This window comes from Mus musculus, chromosome 12 (genome assembly GCF_000001635.26).
Source record: "Mus musculus strain C57BL/6J chromosome 12, GRCm38.p6 C57BL/6J".
NCBI lineage: Eukaryota > Metazoa > Chordata > Mammalia > Rodentia > Muridae > Mus > Mus musculus.
This window is the reverse complement of record NC_000078.6, coordinates 77,750,917-77,763,644: the sequence shown is the minus strand read 5'-3', so window position 1 is coordinate 77,763,644 and position 12,728 is coordinate 77,750,917. Positions and strand designations below refer to the sequence as shown.

The following is a 12,728-nucleotide window of genomic DNA, read 5'->3' as shown; positions in this document are numbered from 1 at the left end:
CAGGACTGGAGTCTTCTGGAACCCAGAGACAATTCATTATTAGGTCCCTTAATCCCATTCTAGGCAAATATTTGTGCAACAAATAAGTCTCTTTCTCATATACAAACTATTGAAGAGCAAAGTTCTCCAAGCGTTACAGACATTACCATCCCCATCAGAACAGCTGTGATGACTCCCAAGAGACCTTCACTATTGGGATTGTAGATATTCCCTCATGGAAGAAGTGGAAAAGAATGTCAGAACCTCATCTAAGATCTTAGCCATCCGTTCTTCCCTGCAACCTGTATGCACTTCTGCCCCAACTACAGGTGGCCTCATGATCTTAGCAAGTGCTTACATATATAGACAGTAGAATATTAACAGAAGGGAACTTCATCCATACATCTATAGAGAAATTGTCATCCATGCTGGTGGCTGCTTTGGCCTCACCCAATGCTCCTGTAAGTTATGCCTGCCCCCCCCCCCCCCCCAGTGCTCTATATGAAGATCCGTTAACACACTGTTTGCCAAGACGGACTTTGATGGAATCCTACTTTGTCCTGTCATTGATGTCCTCTTTACGGTGAGTGGATACTTGTTCATATCTCCCTAGGAATACGTAATACATACTCACAAAGGCTGAACCACAAAGGCTCTCCTCTCCAGAGTCCCAGAATGCATTTCCTGAACTCTTGGGTCTATGACCTCATCCCCCTCATCAAGAGCCTCTTCTATAAAGAGGTGGCAGAGGGTAGCTGTTTCCATCTGACTCTTCAGGGTTCATCTCTGACATGACATGGAGTTTCTGTTGTTTCTCTAATCACTGCCTTCTGTACCTTTCTCTCCAGGGGCCCTTTATACCTTTCTCTTGAATCCTTTCCCTAAGAGACTGGTGAAGCACCAGAGCAGAGTCCATGTGAACACAGATACCCTCGTCTCCACTGAGCTGCATGGCTTGCTGGTGCCCAGGAACTATTCCACTCTGCCAACTACCTCTCCCCCTCGATCTGTAAAGGTGACTGCAGTAAAACAGGAAATAAAGAGCAGAAAACCCGTATTCTTTAGCTGATCAATCTTTGTAATAAATGCTGTAAGGTGGAACAGAAATAAATTTATGAACTATCTGAGCTGCAATTTCTTGATTTCAAAGTAATCCAATCGTGGGGAAATGTCAGTTCCAATTGAAGAGGAAAGCAAACTTCTGAGTCCCTGGCATTCCTCAACGTGGGCAGCCTCTGAGGTGACAAATGTGACAGTTGTTTGAGAGCTCCTGTGTTTGCCTTTGAGGACTCTGTGTCAGTGTGCGTGTTGTAGCAAGCCTTGCATGCAACAGCTTGTGTTCTACCTGTCCTCCAGTGTGCTCCCTGCCCAGTTGGGATGGGGTGCGGGTAGGACAGCCATAGCTTATCATCAGAACTCAGACTCCAAAACACAGGGAACCCTCCATTCTGTAGAAAACAGGCGCCACAGTGATACTAATAGAGAGCCAGGTGGGATGGTGTAGAGGGCACCAGAGCATTTGAAGAGTTTACTCAGACCAGTAAGAAATGAGTCAAAACTACAGTCCTCTGGGTCCCTGATGGGTGCTGCTTCCTATGGAATCAACAGGGGGCCAGCCTCAGAGCAGAGGAGCCAAGATGACATGGATTTGCTGTAGGACAGAATCAGGACAGGATAGTGTTCGAAGATGTCCAGAAATTTGCTTTTATTCGGTTTTGGACATCTCAACACACACCAGTGTCTGAGTTTGTGCCTAATGGGGATTGTCTCCAGGTCCTTGAGCAGGGCTCCTTCTCTTTTCCTTCATTGGACTGTAAGTTCTTTGCCTCCTTCTTTCTAAGCTCCCTGAAGAGTTGAACATACTTCACCTTCCAGGACTCTCTTTTGCTGTCAGTCACTATGCTTCCTGGGCCTCCACTCTTCTCTCAGCAGTGATTTTGTTGTTGGATGCTGGCTTCTTTAGGGGCTTCTCACATATTTCCGGCTTTATACTGTCTTTCTGCATCTCTCTATCCAAATCTATTGCTTCATGGTCTACATGTGTGTCCATGCATGACCCCAACCATGCCTGCCCTTCCTAGCCCATGTCTACTGGACATGTCTATTTGGATGTCTTGAAGGCCTCAGACCCAACACAACAGTACATCTTTTCCTCATGTTCCCCATTTCAGTGAAGAGGTATCCAATTAAGACACCCACAGGCATTCTTAACTTCTTAGCAAGCTTCTTCGGTGTCCTGATACTTCTGAGTTCTGGATCTCTGTCAATCACAGCAGTCTCTTGCTCATTCTCTTTCTAGTGTGGCTGTCTCTTCAGTTAGCCATGGCTACAATAACATGTAGATGCTGCAGAACTCAACATCACAGAGGCATCCAAACCAAAACATCTCGTTCTCCCTTATGGTTTTGGGAGCAGCTGGGCTCTGCTTCAGGCTGCACAGCTGGGGTGGCTCTGTTCCATTTGTTTCCAATCTTCCTACTGTGCTCAGCATGTTGGCTGAGGCCTGTTGTTCTCATGGCAAATGCAGAGGTGCAGGGAACAAATGGAAATACTCAAAATCTCTTAAGCTGGGCTTCGGGTGGCACATGGTTACTTCTACATACTCGCCAATGACCAAGACAAACAGTGTGGCCTGGCCCAGAGTCAAGAGCTAGAGGAGCACACTTGTCTGACTATGGAGCCAGGGCAAGAGTATGGCTGTCAGGGACACGGAGACCAATAATGCCTGGATCCCCACATCAGATGAATCATTTTACCCTGAGACATTGTCCTGACCTCTGACCTTTCACACCAATAGTCACATGCTACCCCTGCTATACCGAAATCTATTTACTTTGACAATTTGCTTGAACTTTTCTTCCAGATTTTACAAAGCTGGTCCCCTTGCCTGCAGCACACACTTCCTCTTCCCAGCCCCTCACTAGTTCCCATCCTGCGGATTATCTACATGCTTCTCTTTCCCCCTCGGCTCTCTCTTTAAGTATTTCTTCTTCCCCTAAACTTCTCCTGACCCCAAGGTGAGGCTATTTGACCTCCTGAGAGGTGCCCCCTCATTCCTGACTCCCCGATATGCTTGACCACCCATACTGTCATCATTCAACCAGAGGAACATCTTGGATTTGCAAATTAACTTTGCTTCTCATATTCATGCATTAAAACATTGAAAATAATCATGAGAGCTGGAGAGATAGCTCAGCTGGTCAAGGGCCAGAAACAATTCTTAGCACCCGCTAATAAGCCAGGCACATGGTAAAACTCAGATGAGAAAGGGGCCTCTTCCTCATGACCTTCTTTGTGGAAGATGTTTGTTAAGAATTCCTATAACTACGGCATTCATTTTTACTAATTTGAAGGGGACACTGACCGGCTGAGAAATAGTGAAGAGAGACGAAAAAGCTGGGATCTTTACTGTTCCTGGAGTTGCTGCCCCACTCCTGACCCCACTTGCTTCTGAGCTTTGTTACAAGAAATGATTAAATGTCTTTGTTACATGGGCCACTGTTATGTGGTTACCTTTGTTCTTTGTAGTTGAAATAATTCCGGATACAAACAGCATTGAAGTTTACCTCTCAATATCCCAAATTTCTCATTAACAAATATCAGAAACCATACCACTGCAATCTGTTATTTAACGCCATCTTCTCTGGGACCTGAAATGTTTTCACAGCTGGATTTATTGACTGTCATGGCTGATATAATGGAGAGTAGAACTCCGAGGACTGAGGGTCTGCCACTTGCTTTTAATCTGTGTTCTAATCCCCACTCCCCTCTACATTCCCCAACTCTTCAGAGAAACCGGCGGAGGTGGAACTAGACCTAATCACCTGATTTTTGAGATATGTCTTGGGAAGAATTTAGATACAGAGTGGGAGTGAAAATAATATCCCCCATGGATTCTGGTCCGTTCCCTAAAAACTGGCAGAGGCTTTGCTATGTTAGTGATCGAAGGTCTTCAAGAAGGGTCTGAGTGTCCTAGCATAGTCCCTAGAGGTGAAAATGGTTGGAGCTGGAGAGGGCTCAGCCATGATGTGTACTGCTCTTACAAAGTTTCTAGCAACATGACTGGCTCACAATCACCTGTAACTTTAGATGCATGGGATCCAACACCTCTGACTTCATTGGGCACCCACTAGGCACCAATAAGATATATCTATATCTGTCTGTCTATCTATCTATCTATCTATCTATCTATCTATCTATCTATATCTATAATCTTATTGGTAAGGGATATGTGTCGGAAAGGATGGCCAGAGGTAGAATGTGGTCATCTTTGAAGAGAGACCAAGCAGACACTGAGGACTGCAGGCAGCTTCGGGAGAATAGAAAGGATGAGAACAGAGGCAAGTCAATGGAGCAGGCAGGTGGGCCAGGGGGAACAGGGCATGGGGAAAGCTAGTGTCTCATAGAAGGCTTTGGCTGTTTTGACCTAATATTTTAAGTTTCCTTTGCAAGCTTTCTATAGAAACTATAGATATCAGCTTATTGCAAAGAAACAAGTATAAACCAAGACTTGGGTCTCCATGTTTCCAGCCTGCTGTTTCCCTGGAGAATGAATCACAGGGCAGGCAGGCCAGCAGCACACACATCACGGTGGCTGTATCTTTCTTCGTGGGCTAACTTCTTTGCAGTGACCTCCAGAGCTTTCAAAATTAGAATCATTACCTAGATGGGAAGGCTGCAATGGAAATCAAATGAGGGGCGGCAGCAGGCTAATGAAGGCCAGTGATCTGGCAATTTAATGAAAGTGAGGGACTCTGGAAGTTAAAGGAAGGCACTGCGTCATAACAGCAAAGCTGGGTCTTTACTGTGCTTTCTTGAGAAAGCAAAGTTTAAATATGTGTGTACATGCATATGTGTTGTGCATGTGTATTTATGCATACATTATGCATGCATGTGTGTGTGCACGCACGCTCGTGCCCAAGTGCGTAAGCTTATTTATCTACCTATCCACTCATCCAAGTGGCAGGAAAAATGAATAATATTTAGGTGCCTTGGCTAGCACTAGGCAAAGTGCTGTTCTTCTATGACCACATTAACTTACTTCCCCCACCCCACCCCCAGTCCAGCTTCAGTCAATGAGATTGGTGAAGTGTCAGGACCTCTAGAGACAAATGATGACATGCACCTCTGAGCAGCCAAACCCAGTGTCCACATTCAAACTGAGAAAAGAAGTTAGACATAAGCAAAATAGGACAAAATTGTGTACACCTAACCATGTATACAAATCATATAATGCTAATTCACTTAAAATCATTTCTTGAAAATATGTTATATGTCAGAAACTATTTTCTGACTAGAACTGACTGTTTTTTTTTTCTCAGTCTTAGACATTTGCAAAAACACAGGTTGTTTCTGAATGTTATCTGTCTCTGAGTTTTGTGACAGTTTTGCAACGTGGGTGTCCCATCCTCCTCGGCCCATGCTAATGGGATGTCCTGTTTGTGTGGGTCCCCGTTTATGTTGTGCAGCTCCAAAATATCTGTCTCCTGGATTTTCATTCACTCAAGAAATACTAATAAATCTAAGGATAAGAGGCCAGGATATTAAGGTCAAGATAGCAGTGAGGCCCAGAGCTCTCAGGATGCTGCAATCACCTGGGAATCAGGGACCAAGTCATATTAGGCAATTCCAAGAGACTCCTGTGTGCTCAGAACCAGGAAAGCCAGTGGCTCAGAGGATTCCAATGGAGCTTGATTTTCTCAGCTCCTCCAGCGTGGATAGAAGCTTTTGGTGGTTCGCATTTATGAAAATTCAACTTCTGCTTTTGTTGTCAATAAGCTAATAGACTCTGTTTTTATGTCTTTTTATTCTGGTACATAATTCTTTATGTTCACAGATCAACACTGGGGAAAATTTCTCTACCGAGTAATGATCACTGTGGCCATAATGGAAGGACACATTTCCAAAGGTTTCCAAGGCCCCAGAAGAATGACTACAGAGTTGAATGGTTCTATAATTGTGTTGTCCAAAAGTCCCACCAAATTTATTGGCCATTTTCAGGTCTTTTGTGATTGAGAACAAACTCCTAGGTAACTAAGGACAGAAAATAATCAGTTGCATTTTCAAAATGGATGACATCTTAGAGACTGTATACTCCAGTGTGCACACTGACTAAGGACAGCCTGCTGACAGCTCCCTCCCACTCAAAATCTTCTAGGTCATGGTCAGTGGTTTCACAAACTGCAGGCAGGAGTCCTGCTGAACCATGTCTTTGAGCATTTCTGCCAGTTTATATTGCTTTTTGAGAAGGGCCGATGCCAAAAGAAAATTTGTTTCAGATAACACAGTAGACAAAAGACTGAGACAAGAACTTAAGTCTCCCCTACATTTCAGGACTGGTTCCCACACAACCAGGTAGATGATAAATAAGCAGGGCTGTAGCTCGGTGAGGCTTCCTCTTCCTTTCCGGGACATTTATCTTTCTGATGCACTTTGATACTTTTCTATCTACAGACAAGTCTCTGTTGCTTCTCTGAGCCATAGATTTGAGCCATTGGTTCGTGTTTGGAAGACACTAAGTCTCTCATTCTTCCTGGGCATTTCTGGAAGGAGACTTTAGCTATTTGGGCCTCTGGAAAGAGGTCAGCATTGACTTTTATAGAAAATGGGAAAGGATTAGACAGTTATCCGACAATATGAACTAAACTCCTACCCACCATATGGTCTGAAATACTGGCAGATAAAGAGTATTTAACAAAACAGATAGGCTTCTCCTCTTCTCCCTCTAAATTCTTCTTATTGAGAGGCAGATGCTAGCCTAAAACTCGACAAATAAATGCATAACCCTTAAGGTGTGTGATGGTGGGGGAATGGGTTGCTAAGAATTACACAGGGGGAAATGCTGGGTAAAGTCTCAGGTCCAGGAACCAATGAATGTTCCAAGGCAAGAGAGGGGTGTTTTGTGTGTCTTAGAGAAGTCACATGACCTGAAAGTCAATGGGCTCATTCCCTGGCTGTCCTGTAGTGCAGTCTCTTCCTTTCCATAGGCATCGCTACATCTATTGAAATTCTAAGCTCTAACTGCCATGTGACATGTCCCTATAGCATGCCAGACTTCCCTCATTTGGGAGCTGCAGGAGTTAACAAACACGCCTCCCCTTCAGGTGGTCAGAGAGTTACCTGGATCTCTAAAAGTTGGGGCCCTTTTAGTCTGTGACGTTTGTGGGGAGGCAGAGGGTATGAATTCAGGGCCTGTGTGCCCGTGCCCAGATGTGGCAGTGTGCAGTGAAGCTGGCAGGTGTGAGCCATCATCAGCTTGCTCTGCTGCTCCGCAGCCTCTGCACACAGGTTGCAAACTCAGAAAGAAGGCTTCCCAGACAAGGCCGATCGATGGGTCTGAACTAACATGCTCAAGTGCTCAGAACACAGACCATCTGAAAGCAGCCGAGGCGCTTAGATTCAGCTCCTGCCTCTCATCCTTTCTTATCTGCTGCTGTCAGCCATGTGTCTGCAGCTGGAAGCGCTTAATCCACAACCTCAAAGTCTCTCCCATTTCCTTTTGGGACCCAGAAGGATTAGACTAACTTCCAAATAGACCTGGCCAACTCGTATGAGGCTAGGCCACTTGTCAGAGCATCTGCCTGGGCTGATGAGCCCCTCTGTTCTCTACAGAGCAGGTTGCAAGGACTGATTCCTTCCTGGGGCCATCTGATCAGAAGGCTCATTATGAGCCCCATTCTGGGGCCAGCTTGTAACTAACAGCCATTAGTCCTCTCCCCTACCACTTTCCCTTTTTTCTCCTCTCCAAGGGAGACGATGGTGCTGCATATTTGTCTCTGCCATTAAACAGTCCCTGTCCTTTTGAATCCCCAGCTGCTCCATGTCCCTTTCAGCTCATGGTTCATCATGTTAAGTAAATTAGCACAGAGCTCCCAGACGCTGTGTGGAAAGGCATAGGGCCCCAAGTAGCCATCCTGCCCTGTGCCCACTTTCATAAAGGTCAGAGCACATACTGAATTGTGATAGGGAATCAACCAACAGCCTCATTTCTCCTCAGGGCTGCTCTTTCCCCTTGACCATACATCCACTTCTAAAAACTGTGTAGAAGTCTCTTGAAACCATCCCAGCCCCAAGCTTTTCTTCCCCACCTTTACACAGGTCCTGAAGCCTGCGTGTGAAGAGGACTTGACTCTTCCAAACTCTAAACCACAACCTCATGGCCTCGAATCCCATCCCAAGTGTGGTTGAAGCACTTCCTGTCGTTTTAGGCTTCTCCAGACACCATGCCCAACAGCAGAAGTCTAGACAGAGCACCCAAGAGGAACCTCACACACTGGCATAGCCTCTACAGGGTTCTCAAGCCCCCAATGCCTCCTCCCCAATCCTTGCTCTACACAGATGATCTTACTTCTAATACTTGAGAAAACTGAAGCAATCAGACATCTTCCGCAGTTTCCTGCTGCCACAGCTGCCTCCCACAGGATCCATACCCTCTGCCTCTGAGGATATTAGCCACTATGAATATCCATTCTCCTTTGTGTTTTTCAAGGACACCCTTCCAGCAGTTTATCTTTCTCTCTCCTACATCACCAGTTTTCTCTCAACCGAGTCATTCCAATGAGTATACACACAAGAAGTTATTTATCTCATCTAAAAAAAAATTAAAGTTAAAAAAAAAAACAATCCAATAGTCTTTAAGAAAAAAAAATGGAAAAAGAAAAATCAACTCTGCTTTTTTTTTCACTGTTCCCATTTCTTTGCTCCAGTTTGCAGCAGAACTGCTTGGAAGAGACGGGCACTGGTTGCTCCAATTCATATCCTCCTTGTCTCTCATAAATCTTCTAACTTCAAAAAATATCATCCACAGTCTTCATTTTCCATATCTTCTATTACGGTTTGACACAGTTGACCCTTCATCTTTCTCACCATCTCTTCACAGGTTTCCAACGACATAGTAGCCCAATACTCTCTGGCTTTTCTTCCTAGCCCAATGGACGCTTCTCAACCCTTCTTATCCATACTCCTTTCTGCTCCTGCTGGAGCATCCTGGTGCTCAGCCTGAATCTCTGTGCCTGATGTCACTTCCTTAGTGGTCTCACCATATGTCATCTGTTTTTAGACAGAGTTACTTTTCTTATTGCTGGGACTAACTACTAAATATCTGACTGGAAGCAACCTAAAGGAGGAAGGGCTTGCTTCAGCTCACACTCCATCACGATGGGAAAGGCATGGCAGCAGGGGGCTGACACAGCTCATCACACTGTCGCCACAGTCAGGATGCAAAGAGAGGTCAGGGATTTTTCTCCTTTTTATTTGGTCTGTGACCTCAGACCATAGAGAGGTGCCACTCACTTCAGGTTGCTCTTCCTTTCTCTGGGAATATCCTTATGACACCCAGAGGTGTGTCTCCTAGGTGATTCTAAATTCTCTCTAGTTGACAATGTAGACCAACTATCATTCAGAGCCCTATTATGTAACCTAGGCTGGCCTTGAACTTGACATCCTCCTGCCTCAGCTTCCTAGGTATGAATGTTGGAATTCCAGGTAGGTATTACCACCTGGTCAACTGAGTAATTATTAAATAATGTAAGTTTCTTTCCTATAGTTCTAGAAACTGAACTGCAGATCTGAGGTACTGGCAGACTGAATGGCTGATCAATGCTGGTACCTGCTTCGGAGCTGTGTCCTTATTTGACAGACTGGGGGAGGCAGCATCCTTCATCATATTTTTGAAAGATATTAACTCCAAATTTTGGGATGACATCAGCAGTCAGACTATAGAGCAGTGTTTGTTTCTCAGGCTTCCTGACCCTGTGACCCTTTAATATGGTTCCTCACATTGTGGTGACCCCCAACCATAAAATTATTTCATTGATACTTCGTAACTGTGATTTTCATATTGTTATGAATCATAATAATGTAAATATCTGTTTTTTTTCCAATGGTCTCAGGTGATCCCAGTGAAAGAGTTATTCCACCCTCAAAGGGGTCCTGACCCACAGTGTGAGAACTACTGATCTAGAGCAAGACCTAACTGCACCTCATACCTGTCCCAAACTATCTGGTTTTGCCACCACAGCTCTGCTCTTCTCAGAAAAAGTGACTACCTTTTTCTAGTTATTCAAGTCCCAAGCTTTTGAGGAACTGCACTCTTGTCCCTCAACTTCCTTACCAAATCTTTTAATGGGGATATTACTTCCATCCTCAGAAATACTCAGAACTGACCCTGTCTCACCAACACCACCAATTGCTCACTCACCTGAGTTAAGATGGTCTCTCACAGGGGTCATTAGCACAGCCTTCCCACTGGAACCTTATTCTGCTGTATTTTTTTTCTTGTTATTGAAAAGATCCTTGTATCATTTGTAAAGGTAAGTGATGTCAGGTTTGCTCAGGAGCAAAGGGTCTCTACCAGTGGGTAGCCGTGAAAGGCTGAAAAAAATAGTCCAAGGGAGGAGATCCAGGTTCTAATCCTAGGAACCTATCTTGACTTTTGTGTCTTGGTGGAGATAATTCAGAATCCTGATGTGGGAAGCTTGTCTCAGATCGCCCCTAAGTGTGATCACAGATATCCACATAAAAGGGAGTGGATAGACATTTACTCAGTAGAGGAAGAAGAGAAGACAGTGGGACCATGGAGGCAGAAACTCGAGTGGCATGCCCCAAGCTACCAGACCCTGAAAAAGCAGGAACAGATTTCTCCCACCCCCAACCCCCAGAGCCTCTTAAGCATTGATCTTATTCACACCTTCATTTCAGCCCAGTTAAAGTGACTTTAGCCTACAATTGTGAAAGAATACATTTTGCTGTGTTGAGCCATCATCACATTTGCGGTAATTTGTTACAGCAACAGGAGGAAACTAACACTTTGCTCACAATCATTCGGAGTCTGTAAACTCAATGTGACCCAGCCCTGTTAAGTCCCTGACTATATCCTTTTTCTGCCACCCTCCCCTCCCGCCTCGTATTCTAGGTACCTTGGCCTTGGCCTGTTTCTGCTCCCACACAAACCTTCACCTCTGCCTCTGGCACAGCCCTTTGATCTAGTTGTTCCCTCAACCTGATACTCAGGTCCCTCCCTCCCTTCCTTGGTCCTGGCTTGGAACCTTGCATGAGGTCTCTCTTCACCACACAGATCCTCACCCTGCTCTGCCCTCTGCCACATCCCTGGGCCTCTGCATCCTGACCCCTCTCTGTATTTTTCTTCACACACATCCCCTCCAAACGCAACGAGATTCACTTTTTGCTATATTATTTTCTTGGATTGTTATCCTCTGGCCAATTTGAAGACTCTCAAGGGCAGAACTGTTCTGTATCATTTCCCGGTCACTAAATTAGACCTGACAGTGCAAGCATTCAAGCGATTGTCGGCAAGTGTGGAAAGCCATAGAGTTTCTAGGGTGATGATGCAAATTAAGGACAAGCCCCCTGCTCCATCCTCTGAACCCTGGCCTGACACTCACTGTGCTGGCAAAGCAAATAACATAGAGGAGGCAACAGGGGTTTCCATCTAAAAATATGTTTTATAGCTTCTCTAAATATCTTGTGTCCCCTTCTTCTTCTTCTTCTTCTTCTTCTTCTTCTTCTTCTTCTTCTTCTTCTTCTTCTTCTTCTTCTTCTTCCTCTTCCTCTTCCTCTTCCTCTTCCTCTTCCTCTTCCTCTTCCTCTTCCTCTTCCTCTTCCTCTTCCTCTTCCTCTTCCTCTTCCTCTTCCTCTTCCTCTTCCTCTTCCTCCTCCTCCTCCTCCTCCTCCTCCTCCTCCTCCTCCTCCTCCTCCTCCTCCTCCTCCTCCTCTTCTTCTTCTTCTTCTTCTTCTTCTTCTTCTTCTTCTTCTTCTTCTTCTTCTTCTTTAATTTATGTAGTTGCAACTAGTCTTGAACTCCTGATCCTGTTGCCTCTACCTCCAGAGTGCTAGGATTACAAGCATGTGCCACCACTGCTGACTTTCTCCTGTTTCATTTTCATGGGGTCAGGGAACAGCTGGGGTCAACTGATGCACTTAAGGTTATTTTTTCCTCCCTTGCCCAGCCTGGGGCCTTGCCTAACTGGGCTAACATGGTGCTGTGGATCTAGATCCTGGCACAGAGGGAGCTGACCAAAGTACCGACTTGGCTTTTCCTTTGGAAGACATTAATGTCTTTCTTTTGAAAGATATTAACTCTCCAAAGATTGTAGTTTGTATAAGTTCCAATGAACACTATCTTCTTTCTTCAGTTAAGAGACCAAATCCAAAATAAAATATCATATTTGAGCCATACTTGGGCTGCCTTGGCTTAGCTGCCTGAGCCATTAGGAGATTTGAAGATTTTTAAGAAGCACCACTAAGTTCCAGGCTCTGGGAAGTTTGAGAGTTAAGACTATCTGCCCTATGGATTTATATTCTGGAGAAAAATCAAAGTCATAGATACAAAACCAAGCAAATGTAGAAGGTTATGTAGGCTGCTGGGCAGGGAACCAGAGCAAGAGGAGGGTCTTTCTAAAGGTACAGTGATGGGGTTGAGATAGAAAGATGAGGAAGCAGTCATGCAAAAAAAATCTGGAGAAACAGATTTATAAGGGGAAGAGACAGAAGTTCTGGGCTTGAGACAGGGATGAGTGTGGCCTACTGCCTGCGTTGGAAGGAGACTACTAGGGTAGTGTAAAGAAGGGAGTGTGGCCAAGCTACTGGGGTGCAGCCAGGTCAATCAGGATCTTCCTCCTGGCTGATGCGTATGCCAAGATCCTAGGAAGCCATCTCTCCCCACCTCTGCATCTGCTTATGGTCTATGCTTCCACCCCAAGGAGGATTGTCCCAACTGTTGTCTGTCCTTC

General features: G+C 45.1%; 1 long non-coding RNA gene across 1 annotated transcript in view; it reads right to left on the bottom strand.

Annotated features, from left to right (window-relative positions):
• Nucleotides 1-12,728, bottom strand: part of Gm35440 — a 36,730-nt gene that overhangs the window by 22,984 nt on the left and 1,018 nt on the right. The window lies entirely within an intron of this gene.